The sequence below is a fragment of the Athene noctua genome, chromosome 14 (genome assembly GCF_965140245.1).
Source record: "Athene noctua chromosome 14, bAthNoc1.hap1.1, whole genome shotgun sequence".
In the NCBI taxonomy this organism is placed as follows: Eukaryota; Metazoa; Chordata; class Aves; order Strigiformes; family Strigidae; genus Athene; species Athene noctua.
Window position 1 is genome coordinate 20,905,372 of NC_134050.1, and position 16,651 is coordinate 20,922,022.

Below are 16,651 nucleotides of genomic sequence, written 5' to 3' on the forward strand. Positions count from 1 at the left end.
AAGAATATATTTTTATATAACAAGCCAGAGAGCAATACAAACATAAATAACGGCTGCAATGAATGCACTGGAAAACACTTGAAAGTAAAATAAAATTTTTACAGATACATAAATGACATTGCATAACTTATAAAAACTGAAAATAAGAATGTGTCCAAAAAATGCACACATAATAAACAGGGTCAGTTAAGAAAGGAGATATTTCTTTTTAAAATCTTCTTATAGTCAGTTGTTTGTTGTAGTAGGAGACAGGACTGAAGATGAATATTACAAAGCTTGACATTTAGTCAACTTCTGTGCAGTGGTTTTTTTCTTTCAGGTGCAGGTTGTTTCCAGATCTCCTGGGGCCAATTAGCATTAACTACCCTGATATAAAAGAGCCTGACAGTTTTTTAGCTTTAATTGCTAAAGAAGGTAAATACTTTATACCTAATTCTCACAAACTAATCTGCATGCAAATGTTGTTGTCTGTAGGACAGATGGCTGGAAAGGACCATGACCAACTGAACTGAGATTTGTGTATTTTATGATCTTTAGCTCTCTTACAGGTGTAAGAGTTGCAAAACAAATCTTTGACAATATTTGGATGACAGAAGGGAGTGATAGCAGACAGGATAGAATGGTAAGATTACAGTGTCTGCATGCAGCTGTTTATCAAAAATAATTTATTAAAAAGGAATTATTGCTATTTTCTTTCAGTAAACTGAAACTGTTGTGCTTTGTACCTGTGCCAACTTCATGTGTTTTCTTACAGTTGAAACTTTGTGTGCTCCAAAGGCAAAAATTGTGTTAAAAATGCCTTTATCATATGGGAGAGTTAATTTCTGGTGAAATAATACCTACTTTCTTTCTATAACTTGCAGATGAAAGCTGTACTGAGAAGCAGGGACCCACAATCAATGCTATACCTCAAAGGACTCTAAGTTATATTTAAAAATGTGTCCTGTAAACAACAAAGGTATATGCTTATTTGGACTAAGACAATAAAAATATTGATATTTAAGCTATCAGAGAAAATCAGAGAATGTTAATCAAATTGTCTATGATATCACAGAATTGTCTAGGATGGAAAAGCCCTTGAAGCTCCTCCAGCCCAACCATGAACCTCACCTTGACCCTTCCCAACTCCACCAGATCCCTCAGTGCTGCGTCAGCCCGACTCTTCCACCCCTCCAGGGATCCCGGGGACTCCCCCCTCTCTGCACCCTCTTGTCAGGAAGCTGCAGAGGGCCAGGAGGTCTCCCCTCAGCCTCCTCTTCTCCAGACTAAACCCCCCCAGTTCCCCCAGCCGCTCCCCAGCAGACCTGTGCTCCAGACCCTGCCCCAGCTCCGTTGCCCTTCTCTGGCCACGCTCGAGTCATTCAATGGCCTTTTTGGGGTGAGGGGCCCAAAACTGAACCCACTCAGCGAGGGGCGGCCTCCCCAGTGCCGAGCCCAGGGCTCAGATCCCTTCCCTGGCCCCGCTGGCCCCGCCGGTGCTGACACAAGCCAGGATGCCATCGGCCTTCTTGGCCCCCTGGGCACGCTGCTGGCTCCTGTTCAGCCGGCTGTCAATCACCCCCCAGGTCCCTCTCTGACTGGCAGCTCTCCAGCCACTCCTCCCCAAGCCTGTAGCGCTGCTGGGGGTTGTTGTGGCCCAAGGGCAGCCCCCAGCATTTGCCCTCAGTGAAACTCCCCCAGTTGGCCTCAGCCCATGGCTCCAGCCTGTCCAGGTCTCTCTGCAGCCTCCCTACCCTCGAGCAGATCAACACTCCCACCCAACTGGGTGTCCTCTGCAAACTGACTGAGGGTGCACTCGATCCCCTCATCTAGATCATCAAGAAAGATGTTAAACAGGAATTGGCCCAAAACCAAACCCTGGGGGACACCACTTGTGACCAGCTGCCAACTGGATTTAACTCTGTTCACCACGACTCTTTGGGCCCGGCCATCCAGACAGTTTCTTACCCAGCGAAGTGTGTGCCCAGCCAAGTGTCAAGCAGTCAGTTTTGCTAGGAGAATGCTGTGGGAAACTGTGTCAAAGGCCTTACTGAAGTCAAGGTAAATTACATCCACAGCTTTTCCTTCATCCAATAAGCAGGTCGCCCTGTTGTAGAAGGAGATCAAGTTTGTCAAGCAGGACCTGCCTTTCATAACCCCATGCTGACTGGGACTGATCCCCTGGTTGTCCCGCATGTGTTGCATGATGATGTTTAGGATGAGCCGCTCCATCAGCTTCCCGGGTACCGAAGTCAAGCTGACAGGCCTGTAATTTCCCGGATCATCCTTCCGACCCTTCTTATAGATGGGCGTCACATTGGCCAGTTTCCAATCAGTCGGGACCTCCCCGGTCAGCCAGGACTGCTGGGAAATGATGGGAAGTGGCTTGGTGAGCACCCAGCCAGCTCCTTCAGCACCCTCGGGTGTATCCCATCTGGTCCCATAGACTTGTGTGTGTGTGTGATAGCTATGCTAAATGAAATATAAATATATAAATAAATATATTATCTTAGGAAATGGCCATAAGAAAGTTATTGTAAGCATATTTGTATTATTTGAGAATAATTTTTAGCAGAAATTTTTAAATTTTTATGCCATAATACTTTACTCAGATACATATTTATTTTACATGTTCTTCTCATAGAAAAACCATCCATGAAATTCATGTGGTAGTTTGATGGCACATGCTTAAAATATACCTTTTATCTTACATTTCTGCTTGTATTCAAGCTTTCAAAAATAAACAAACATAATGTCCTGTCCTTCTACCTCCAAACTGAAATATGCATTTTATTGCAGGGTTTTAAGCTCCAGTTCTGATGGTTTTTAAGGCTAGCTAGTAAATATACAGTTTACTTTTCACTGATACTTAGAGGAATCTACGTGGTATGCAATCATTATATTAAACAAGGACAAGTGCTTGTGAGTAATGATTGAGTGGAATGTGAAGTTTGCTTCTGTTTGACAACAGAATGTCACTGAGTAGGCAGTCCCTCTACAAATATCATTGAAAACAAGACATTTGAATTAATAAGGTACTTAAAGAACAGAGAGTAGTACACCTACTCAGTATCTTTAGATATTATTCAGATGGTATTTGGTCTAGAGATTGTGAACTACATCTGACCTACTCTTGATTTTTAATGATTTATGTACAATATCTCACGAACAATTTAAAAGAGTGATTGATGACCTAGGAGTCATTGCTAAAATACGATATGCCCTCTGAAGTCAGCCTTACCTAAGAAGTTTTATTTTAGGTTGAGACATTACCAGAATGATCTTGTAGGGATTCAACTTGAAATCAAATTTTTATGGAGGTACATACACAATAGTCCCAAGGTGAATTTAACCAGTCACAGGATTGTTCTCCAAATTATGATCATCTTTGGCTAGCATTGAGATGTCATTAATGTCATATTCCAGATTCCTCTCTCTCATTGGAACAGTGAAAGGCAAATGATTCTTCCACAGTTATTCCAGGTGTCAGAATAGCTTCATGGAATTGCAGCAAGTTATTTCTTCTCCATGCGTTTGAATCTGTGCTGGCAGAAAATTAGTGCAGGCCAACAGCCGGTAGTCCATAACCAAAGGAGTAAGGACATGGATTAAAAACTACTTTTGCTTTCCTAGTCCATCTAGTTTGCATTAGACTTGCAGCTGAACCCCAGCATTGGGCCCACTGAAACAAAACAGTGAAGGCTCTAATGTAAAACCTTGTCACAATGACATCTTGGGTAAAAAGGACCATGCTTGAAGAAGTACAACCTTATGGATTTCTCCAGTAATATTAGCACTACTGTAAAACCTATTTCGGTCAGGATTCTAAATTTACCCAGCACACCACAGTGACACTATTTTAGCATTTGCAATTATTTTCATGTTCATCTGAAAAGTCTTCATATAGACAAGGTTTGTCAATAGGGATCAGCAGTTTTTTTTAAAAAAAAGAAAAAACAAAGATATTTAAAAAATACATAATTTTGTAAATTAAATGTGTGCTAGTGCTTCAAAAATTGCAAAGAATTAAAGATTCCAGCTGCAAACCAACAATATTATCTGCATCTTTTTCCTGCCATCTTAAGATCATTGGATATTCTTGAAGAACCATACCTTTTTTCTACAATCAAATAACACCATACAAACAGTGATTATACAAGAGAACTCATTTGCCACAAGTTTTGTTTCTCTTTACAAGCCTGACAATAATTAATTACTTCTCTATTGTCATAGAGACATAACAAAAGAAATCATATGCTCACTACCTTCCCCCAGAGAACTTTGTAAAGCTTATATAAATCTTGCCTTTCATGAGATTATATAAACTGCAAGACTTTCCTCTCATATATGCTTTCTAGCCAAAGAATCACGTGTTTTCACACCTATAGCTGTAAACAGCTCATGGTGCCTCCTACTCCCCTACAAGGACCTACACATTCACAAAATTAAATCAGCTCAGAGGAATAAAATCACAGCTAAAGCATCTGATCACTCATAGTGAGGTACCATCATCATGTGATATCTTTCCCAACCTAAATTAGACATAACTTCATAGAAGTAGTTACCTTGACCTCATCTCCGCTCTACATACTGTCTACAAACCAAGACTCTTCTCCAAAACACACCAGACAAAGAAGTGATCTGAACTATCATATGCTGAAGATGAAAAGGAGCTGGCAGTAAGTAACTGTGGTGGATGTTGTAATTGTTGCTCGTTTTATGATTTTGGGAGATATATTCTGGGTTATTCAATGTACCTCTACTGTACATACACAACAGGGTGGTACCTCAAGAGAAAGAAACTCCAAAACAAGACAGACAACTTCTGATCACACTAAATCATGGAGCTGACTTCAAGCTTCCAGAAGGGATTTTTCAGAGTTCTCATGTTCTTCCCTATCTGTATCTATACTCTTACAGCCACTGTACAGAATGTGAAGATGGTTGAAAAGTGCAGAATATCATGACTTGGCTGAGTATATATTAGCCAGAGAAACTGAGACATGTGAGGTTTTCTATGAAATACCCTCCTTTGACCTGTGCTATGTATTTTTCATCCTTCACAAGGTCCACATACATGGCTTAAGTAATTCTATCACAAAGCCTAGTAAGGACGTTAGTTAACTGTATTTCTGAGATGGCAGAGTTGAGGCAGGGCTGGAATTCATCTTGCCTAAGTTTAGCTAAATATAAGTCAGTTATCTAATCTAAGCCACTTGTTCAATTTTCCTCTCCAGCTGGAGGAAAAGTAGCACCTCCCATTCTAAGATGAGATCAAACCATCAATGAAGAGATAGAGAGAGAGAAATATGCCCAGAAATCAGTTTTTGGTCTTTGGAGGAGTCTCTCTCTTGCTTTTGCTCTCCTTTTTCATTGATGGTGGAAAGAGCTTGTGCCCTAATGTAAATGTCTGAGAGCAGACGTGTCTAAAATCAGGCAGGCTGAATCTCAATATATGAGTACAAAAAGCTATACAGGACCACAGTATCTTTTGTCCCATAATGATAAGCAGAATCCAGGGGCCATGTGATTTCTTTGCTGAAAACACTACATGAGGAATCTGAACTATTTAATCTAACTAATTGCCTGGGCAATGCAAACATCAACTCAGGGTTACTGTAATAACCATCAGGTTAGCTGAGCCAGGGCCAGAGCCTTGCCTTTTAAAGTCAGCATTGACATTCTGTAGCAAGCACCTGCACAATTATTCCTCTGCCCAGACCCAGTCTCGCTGTTATACACAGAGTATGCTAATAATGTTACCTTGAACTGGATGCTGTGTTGATGGAACAGTTTTCCTGAATTGTATGTTTCTCTCATTTTTACTGGATGGCAGGAGATATGCCTCTGACAATGATGGACAGCATTACAAGCTTAATCTGGAGGATTTCAGTGAATTTTTTGAAAAGTAATTTTAAAAGAAAAAATATACATTATTTACCAGTATACTAGCTACAGATAAATATCATATTAAAAGCAAAACCCTTTTTTGATGGTCTAAGTTGTTCTAACCTCACAGGATTATTATACCACCGAGGATCCATTCCTTAGTTTGGTACACCAATTAAGTCTAAAGGAAAACAGCTAGAGGCCAGGATTTTTCAAAGTGGTCACAATTATTCTATCTCTGCTGCCTCTAACAATTTGAATTCTCTAAGAGCAGAATTAATCAAGTACACAGCACTGCCCTTCCTCCAAAACCAGTGGTATTCTAAGAACTCAATTATTTCTTGGAAAAAAACCCACACCAGAAGTCTGGTGATCTTCCTGTATCTCTGGAGTTGAGAAAAAGACAGCAGCAGTGTAGTGCATTTCCCACACCCAAAAGAATTGTAACTGCAACAGGATGACAGCAGGGAACAGGAGCAGCCCTGACAGGAGAAGGATGCAGGGTGGTGTCGGTACCACATACAGACAGCACGAGATGACGCCAGACGGCAGGAAAAAAAAAGAGAGTAATTTCACTGTTATGGTAAGTAGAATTTCTTCAGTGCTTATGACACTACAATCCCTCTCCATGAGTACAAAGCAGAGTTACACTGTTGGGAAGTGGCAGTCTGGAGATACAGCACCACTGTCTCACAAAGCAACAGCACAATCTGAAGATTCCACTTTTCTGGAGTGGGGCCACCTAGATTACATTCCCAGCATTGTAATGGGGGCAAAAGTGAATTTGGAGTAGTTCTAAGAGACCTGAGAGTCTTCAGCATAATTCCTAGTTCTTCAGTTGCTTCTGAGAAGCATCAGAAATTGGTAGCATTGAGATCAGTTTGCAGACCGGGTTAACAGTTTAGGGAAACATTCTTGTACAAGAAAGGTGATTAAGCACATATATAGTAAAAATGGACTTTAAATATATGCTCCAGAATCCTCCCAGAATAGTGCCTGTAGAAGTAATCATCACCAGAAGATCAATGGCAGAAACTAAGCTTTAAATGGGAAAGTAAAGGATATTCACAACACCAATTCAGCCAGCCCTAGAAAATGAACACTTAGTTTTGGTTTCATTGGTTTCATTTCCTTAGGGATGCTGCTGGAAGGTTAAAATACATATATATATATATAAATATTAATATAGATAATATTAAAATAGATATATATAATTTTACTGGGTTCAGCTTTGGGCCCCTCACCCCAAAAAGGCCATTGAATGACTCGAGCGTGGCCAGAGAAGGGCAACGGAGCTGGGGCAGGATCTGGAGCACAGGTCTGCTGGGGAGCGGCTGGGGGAACTGGGGGGGTTCAGTCTGGAGAAGAGGAGGCTGAGGGGAGACCTCCTGGCCCTCTGCAGCTCCCTGCCAGGAGGGGGCAGAGAGGGGCGATGAGTCTCTGGAGCCCAGGACCCGAGGGAATGGCCTCAAGCTGCCCAGGGCAGGGTCAGGCTGGCTCTGAGGAAGGATTTCTGTGCAGAAGGGGCTGTTGGGCGTTGGAATGGGCTGCCCAGGGCAGGGGGGGAGTCCCCGGGATCCCTGGAGGGGTTGAAGTGTCGGGCTGAGCCAGCGCTGAGGGATCTGGGGGAGTTGGGAAGGGTCAGTGCTGGGTTAACAGTTGGACTGGATGATCTTCAAGGTCATTTCCAACCTAGATGATTCTGTGATTCTGTGTAATGCAAAAGAAATTATCTTGCATAGGCAACCTCATGCTTGAATTGCTGTTGTGGAAAAAAGCACCACAGTTCAGTTGGGCCTATACAGAACATTCAAGGTTAAACAGGAACTAGCAAAGAACAGGCTTTCAAAGCTGGATCATCAAGAAGAATATCCCAGGCTTGTAAGATAGACAGATCTACGTCTGCAGCAGCTGCTGTACAGATGTAAGACCAAAAGCCAACACTGTTTATGTTAAAGATCTTGTCCTCAGTGCAGCTACAACAGGTTATGAAAATTAATCATAGATACCAAGCACTGCTTTCTGCAAAATGTCCAGAGAATACTTACATTTTTGGCTTTTTTTATTTAACTTTAGGCTGAGTACAACACTAATGAACTTTCTGAACATCCATGAAGATTTACAGCCCGAAATACAGACATCAGATACTTTAAATAAAGCAAAGCTTTCCTGCTGTTTGCTGCAGAAATCTCCTCATACTGAAAAAAATAATAAAAAATTTTAACTGAATGTAACTACTGTAAATGTCACAGTGTAAGTCTCTCTTTAGACCAGAAAGTGTTAAATCAGCTTGTTCCAAGATAAATCTTCATTTCATCTCATTAAAGTTACATCTCAAAGTTATAAAAGCTAAAGGCTTACTAATATAGCTCTTTTTTTTTTTTGACATTATGCACATGAGACAATGTAAGTAAATTAAAAGCTTATAATTCCCCTTATAATTTTCATAACTGTCTGTGGGAGGCAGCAGTATTCAAAACATCAGATCAACATTTCTTTGCTGACCTCAAAGAGCTTGTGTGCAAAGCCTGTCATGTGTGATGCTACAATATTCACTCAACTCCACGAATTATATTCAGCTTCTCTGTGCCTGGTCCTACCCTTCTGACATACTAGGTTGCCAAAGAGAATGAGGTGTCTCCACGCAGGCAGAGTCTTTGTGATTCTCACAACACAGAAAGTGCCAAACATCTTCTACAACACAATATGTGCAAGTGATCACATTATCTTTAAAAAGAAATTAAACAGTATAGTGTGTCTATTCCTTATTCAGGTAATTACCAGAAATGTTAATAAGCATCTACATGTCTCATCTGTTACTATTTCATATATTTTAATTTAATTAAACTTCCAGTGTTTGCTTTCTTTTCCAACTTCACTACAACAGAGCTCAGAAATCTGAACAGATATTTAATGGATGTTGTTGCTGCTAATTTAATGAATTTTCCCCAAAAATATGCTGAATTCTTGCATAAGATCTAGAAAAAAATAACAGCATCTCACAAGCAAGCTGCTTGTGATGTTTTTTGTGCAAATGTTAGATTTTGTGAATTACCTACTGAAAAGCTGCCTCAGCTGCTTACCCATCACAACACCGACACAGGACAGCTGCTACAGTCACTTCCATAAACCAGATCAAATTATTTACATTGCTATGATATGGCACACAGCTGTGGTCTGTAGTTGGGTATGAAGATGATAGAAGTTTCAAACACTGACCTGAGCTCTGTTCTCTCCGCGACATCCTACCGTTTCTCTACTGCAGTGCTGACACCAGCTTACAATGTTCTTTAGTGATCTCCTTTTGGTTTAATTTTCCATGATTGGATTTTGATGCAATTTCTGCCATTGAAGAGAGTCCTAGTCCTACTCCATTATAAGGGTCCTAGGCACAATGGTAACATACATGAATAAAAGGGAAATTCAGGTGACCTAGTCTAAGTTTAATATAATTTTAATAAATTGTGATAGTTTTCACCATCTCTGCATAGTTTATAGTTGAAAGAATCATCCAGGATCACATAGTCTGGTGTTGCTTCCTGATAAATCCCAAATAGTGCCGTGGCCCTCAGTTCTGTATGCAGTGAAGTTTGTTGCCAATTTTACCAACAGCTCTATCTTCTGTGCTCTAGCAAAGCAGGAAAAATCACTGGAATTAGATTTTCACTATTTCTTTTAACAGAGCTAAAGAAAACAGTGGATGACACTGCACAAATGCAAGATTTTATCACCAAAAGCCTTTCATAACTGGCTGAAGTCAAGGGGAAGACTTCTACTGATTTCACTGACTGGTCAGTCCTGTCCCTGCATCAGAAAGGAAAATCTTTTCTTGTTGCCTGTCTCAGTACTATAATACAGAAAAGAACATATTCAAGATGGCCTATTTGGCTATGAAAATCCCATTAGTAACTCCAATTGCAAGGGCAGCTCCCAAGGAAGAAATTTTTTCAACGGTCCATTATCTCTTGTTCCAATAAAGAATACAGCTGTTACGTATGGTCATATCCACTTGCAGTAAAGAAAAGGGATTTGTATGTTGTAGAATCAAAAAATTGATTCTACAAAACAGATTCTCAGTAAAACAGTGAAACTCCAAAAAATCCTTTCTTAAATGAAGCAAAAATGTTAAAACATAGAAGTGAGAAAAAAAGATTAGCGCCTACTCATTTCTAGTGAATAATAATAATAAAAAAGTGGTGTGTATACACACATATTCACTTCCAGTGAAGGAGTCTATTCTGTATTCACCTATCTCAAATTTTCTCAGTACTTAGTAAGTGCATAATCAGAAAAGTGCAAAACTGGTTTTCTCAGGGTAACTCTGTGAAGCAACACACAGTCTGATACTTACGGCTCCAAACTGAGAAGTTGCTTGAAACTTCAAAACTTCCCAGTCTGAAAAAAATAGATTTCATAACATTTGTTTTCACTTTCATCCCATATACTCACCATTTATACCAGTGAGGGGTAGAGCACGCTCTTTATGGGAGATTTTCTCTATTACTTCAACACTACTGTGACTGGAACAAACAATAGAAATTATCAATAACACAAACTCACTCCCAGAGACAGAGGAGCAGTACCACCTCCACTTGATTAAAAACAAACAACCAAATGACAAAACAGACAAACTTAAAATACTAATATTTTTGTTGCTACTCTTCTGATTTTTCAAATAGTGGTGCCTAATCAAGCTCTATTAACAATTCAGATACAATTACAAGACTCTGACAATGCATCGCTCATACATTTTCCATAATTATATCCGCACTAGCATTTACAACTTCCAAATCATGGCAGACCTGCAGCAATCTCCGACGATTATTATCATTGTTATTATACATGCTGCAGTCAGAATCTCTCTTGAGGACTGCCTGGTACTGCTTTTGACAGGATGTACATCTTAATGGGCTTCTTAACAAGACATGGAGAAAAGATATACAATGAAATGAGGCTGAATTAATTATATGAAAACGTGAAAAACACTAAATTTGGACAGCTTCCTACTGAAGTTGCTTCCTATTCTCCCCAGAAATGTTGGTCTGTAACAGAAAAATACAGTATTTTCTTCCATAATTTCCCTTCTTGCAAAAAAGGTGTTTTTAAAGTTGTTATTCTGATCCCATAAGATTTTTCATTTCTATAAAAGTTAAAGGAGACACTCCATTAATCATAAATATCATCAATAAATGGCAATTGTATACAACATTTGCTAAGATCCTTGCATTAAAGGAATTCAGCTTAACCTGACCAACCAAACTTGACTTTCTCATATTCTGCTACATTAACTGAAAAATCCATATTCAGCTGCTGGGCTTTATCTTTGTAATAAAAGTAATTTGGAGCACCATGTTATTTTTAGCAGTTTCGTATATCATATATTGCAAGAAATATTCTACAAGTGAACATTACTACTGCAAGGCCATCAGCTTGCACTCAGCAGTTCAAACATGGCACATTAATGCAAAAGAAAGCAAAACTTGACAAAAGTACTTTTATCATGCAAGACATTTTCATCAGCCCACACCCAGACACAAACTGACACTCTCAGAGTCAAATGTCTATGAATTTTGACACTGCATAATACCTGTGAAGAGACTGGCTTTTCAGTATCCCTTCTAGACGAGTTAGGATGTAATTACTTAGCTAAATTTACAGGGAATGGCCTGTCTGTTCTTCCTCAGGTGTTATATTAAACATCTAATACTGCATTAAAGAAAATGTGAAATGTCATGCTTCCCTCACACAAAGAAAGATGAAAATTAAAACACAAATTAAATTCTATAGCATGCAGACTACTTAGAAGCTGACCCTCGTATTCAGGAGGTTTGCCATATGAACAAATTAATACCTATTTACTTCAGCATGAAAATAAGCCCATACCAGCATCTCTGGGCAATCCAGTTCAAAGAAAAATGCACCTTTTGCATAATAAATCTACTTCAAAGACAGATATCTATTACTTTAAAAGTACAGAATACAAACTCATTCACATATTTCCAATACATTTTCTCCATACTCATTAAGGAACCCAAATGCAAAAGATCTTTTTTTCCCCTTTATGGACTAGGAATTTCTAGCTTCAAACTATGATTTTGTTTCCATGCTCTTTTCAGATACAAAAACCTCTCCTATGCCGCATTAATAATATAATTATACCTTCATGTTTCTCCCGTTACAAAGAATTAAAGCATTACATTGCCTTTTACCAGCTTCCTTGCTAGGACAGAATACAGAGGGATGCATTTCTAGCTACAGTAATTACCTTAATTTTGTAGGAACATAAGATTGCTGTGTAATCGGCTATTACTAATGCAATTACTCTGAAGAAATGGCTCACAAAGAGATGTGTCAGGGGTGCTCCTACATCAGCACAGATTGAAGTAATTTAATAATGAGTCACATTTGGTCTCTGAAGTGTGTAATACTGAATGGCAAATATCCACACTATAATGATTTATGAAAGCACTATTTTGGGGTATGCTTGTAGGATAGCTACTGGGTTTTGTAAATCCACTATAGACCTTTTTTTCCCAAATTTATTAGCAGTATTTCTATAATTCGTGTAATAGAAGAGGCCCCAGCTGGGATCAGGGCCTCGTTTCGTTAGGTATCTGATCAGGGTCTGATATTCCTTAGTCTTTCTCAAGGCATGTCTCAGACCTTGCTGAAGTAAACTGAGACTTTGGATGGGTTATGGACTGAGCCCTAAATAACTGGCAGACTAAAGGAAAACAAGCGGGAGGGACAGGCTTGTCATTCAGCTTCCAAGAGTCCTGATTCAAGAAGGTCCTTCACAATATGCTTGACTTTATTATACAATATTCACTCAAGTATTTTCCTGAATCAAGGCCATGGAAATTCAGTGAATCTCTCAAGACCAACTAGGAAACATGTAACAGATCTAAGAAGTGAACTCGGGATCCAAAGTCCCTCTAGCTCCTTAGCCACAAAACACATAATTTGTGTAAACAGAGCTCTGTGCTATGCAATTACTTAGTAAATTTGTTAATTAAAAGCACCTCTCAAAAGGCCTGTCTGACAGAGCTTAATTAGCTAGTGACTATGATTAACAAAAAGAACTGTAATGAGTAAGTATCATAAAGTATGCCAGAGCAGGTTGTCACACTGCAACAGTGGGAATGAAGACCATTTGTGTACAGTTGCCCATGTGATCTATTAATTGGTTACAAGTAGCTGTAGAGAATGAGCTGACTTACCATTGCTTTACCCCAGAAGCAGAAATACAGACAAGCCCGAAGTATCATACACAGAACTGTCACTACAACTGGTATGCTTTTTTTTTTTTTTCCTACCCCTGCCACTGAAATATGTAAACCAAAATCACCTAAACACAGGGATTAAATGATTACACTAAATAGAGTTTTATCATCCAGTAAGAAATGACTGCTACCACTAGCAGTGCAGTAAAACAGAATGTAATGAACATAGTAATTTTATATCTGCACAAAGTTCATCACTTTCAGTAACACTCATTAACTGTTAAGCATACATAAGGCCAGACCTGGCCAGGGTTAACCCAGCAGGGTGTGAAAAATTGCCAGATACTGAAGACAATGAAAAGGGGAAAATCAGCTAGCCAGCCTTAACCTGGGCTAAATTAATAGGACAGGAGAAATTTCTAGACATAAAACACTGAAACGGGAGTATCCAGAACTTCCTTTGGGTAAAGGCTGAAAATATATTGAAAAGCTATGTGTTGACTTTACTGGGGTCACTGACGAAGGCTACCAAGCAGAGATGCACCTCCCCACTCCCCAGGCAAAAACTCCAAATCCTAATAAACAACAGTAAAAGCGTAAAATGGGGACAAGCTGTTTGTCTGAGAGGGAGAAAAAGGGTCACTTGCTTTACAGGTCTCTGCCTAATCAACACAACCTGGAAGACCACAATAAATGTGTCGTCCTGACCACGCTCTCTGGACCTCAGTGCATCGACAGACTCTGCAACCTCTTCCTCCTCTCCCAGAGGTCTGGCTGCCTGTGCTGGAGGCCAGCTTTGGCATGGCACAGCTGCAGCCTTGGATCAGACTTGTGTGAGAAAGAGCCTTGCTGAGGACCTCCCCCCTTCACTCAGGAGCTGCACTTAAACTCAGGCCTTGCTCCTTCCTGAGATACTTCACAGATAGACTTCTGTGCCTGGTTGTATACCCTGCTGATCCTCACTCACTGATCTGAATTCCTGGTTTGACATCATATTTATCTCATCACTATGGACTTGTCTGGCAACAAGAAGGCTGTAGGTTGGTCTCATTACAGTCACTGGAGCTCTTCTGCTCTTCCTGCTCAGGAATTCCTGGTGTGGAACGACGGTTCACAGGGTTGGATCTTCAAACCTAGCCCCTTGTTGACAATACACAACATCTTTGTCCAGTTTAGAAGGGACCACAGAACATCTACTTCATGTTCCCCAAACATTTTCCTGCACCTTCTTGTATAGTTCACACGTGAAATTCAAAACAATATCAGGCTACAGAAAGAATCAGAAACTGAGAGTATCAACATCAAGTAAATCTTTGAATTGGCAGAACATTAAAAAATTCACTCTCGTGTGGTTGAAAAATCTTTCATGATCCTAAATAAAGTTTGGACAATTCAGTCCTGAGCATTTAAACAGGAGGATTTAATATCTTTAGGAAGGTGAACACACACTGCCTGCATTTTGCCTCAGCATCTGTTAGTGTTCAGTACTTAGGGGAAGTACCAAGGAGAAGAAATATTTTTCTGGGTGTCATAGATGACTAGCAAAAGCCCTAAAATATGAGATTCACGCAAGGGAAACATGGCAGAATCTACTGTCTTTTCTTTCAAAATCCCTTGAATGTGTAATATATAGACACTCAAAGCCTTTTAACACAGACACAATTTATTGTCTCCAGGAAATCTGTTTAATTAGGCAATTTTTGAAGTCCCATTCTTAAATAGTTTAGGTTCCTGGCTTACCTTACTCTTTGAGTGGTTAGGAAAACTTTCTTTACATTCCAAATTTAAGTGATACGTATCCTTTACCTTTTTCAGCTCCTATCCCTCTTTGATATCTATCCCCTGAATTTATTTATAAAGAGGAATCATATTGCCTCTCAGCCTTTATTTGCCTAGACTAAATCAAACTCTGTTCTCTCCACCTAAAGACAGATATTCCATTCTCTCATTCCTCCCAGGAGCCTTTGAGAACTGCATCTGTTCCAAATTACATTTATCTTTCTTGAGCACAGATGACCAGAACAGTATTCTTAATGAAGATTCAGCAGCATTTTATAAAATAATACAAACATTTTCCTCTCTCTACCAAAAATATGTTTTTTAATATTCCCTAGAAGGGTATTAAGCTTTTTCATAGCTGTATGAATAATGGTAGCTTAGAGTCACCTTTTGATTCACCATATAATTCACATCTTTCTTTTCTCCTCTCCTTCCCTCAAAATGATGCAGAACAAATACAGAATTAGAAGTTATTGCTTACACCTCACTACTTTGGTTCAGCTGACAACCCTTCTGAGGTGTGTCTCTCATAAATCCTTTTGCTTGGATGTTCTACTGCATCCATCCTGCTCTCTACTAAAATTGGGGCTTTTCTGACATTTTTCTTTTTCTATCCATATGTCAGCTTCTCAAATGGACCAAGCATTCTATAAAGAGAAGATGACTTCTGTCAGAATGTGATACCTTTTTTTTTAAGCTGTACATTGACGGGGAAACATTTAATCCCTAGGATCCTTAAGAACAATTGACTAAATTTGAAGACACCTGCTGTAATAGGAACAGGGACAAGCTCCATACCTAATGGAGAAGGCATCAGAAAGCAACTTTCAATTTTTATGTAAAGATCTCATGAAATGGACTGTGTATTGTGTGTCACTTCTCTCATCCAATATATACATGAGAAACTCAGTTCCTCATATAAATTTTATTCTATACCAATCCATACCTCTAAATAAGATCTCACATGCCACATTACAACACCCTTCAGTGGAACTGCATAATTATGAGCCAAGAGAGACCTCTCAGAAGTGTCTGAACTTCTGAATTTCAGAGACCTCTCTGAAACAATTTTAATGTTCTGACCCCTGGTCTGTGCATTGAAGATCTCGACAGCAGTTTACCAAGCCTTTTAAAATACTGTCTGATATACACATAGGTAAAAAATGAAACAGAAAACAGACATTTGATGAGAATGTTTGCTCTAAGTAACTTTGCGGTTGTACCCATCAAAATAACGTCTATCCTTACCTATTTTAAAAGATCATTATTTCTTGTTATTTTCAGATGAGACTGACACATTGCCAGTTTCAAAAAGGTCTTTACATTTTATCTACAGCATTAAAATGTAAGTAGTTCATGGAGGCTTGCTTGTTTTTTAATTCCTTCTTGTTTCCTCAGAAATATAAATATATATTTCTGATATATTGTAATTTCATATTCAGAAATTGAACAAGTTATGATATTGTAAAAAGAAAATAAGATCCATTACCAAGAACAGCACAATAGCTTCTGTAAAGAGAACTATCCATGCTTCTCAGCTATCCTTTTCCTTTACTTGTTTGCTGGGGCCAGGGATTTTTTGCTAGATGAAGCAGTAATGCCGGAAGGCAATTCTGCTTAGTTCTTTTTCACATAAAGCCATTTGAAGAAGTTTCATTCATTGGTATTTAATTTCCAAGATCCTTGTATGAAACAGAAAGACAAATTATCAAATTATTTGAAAAGGTATTCTCCCCCTAGTATAGTACCCACATTCTGATTCTATTTGGTTAAAGTATTTT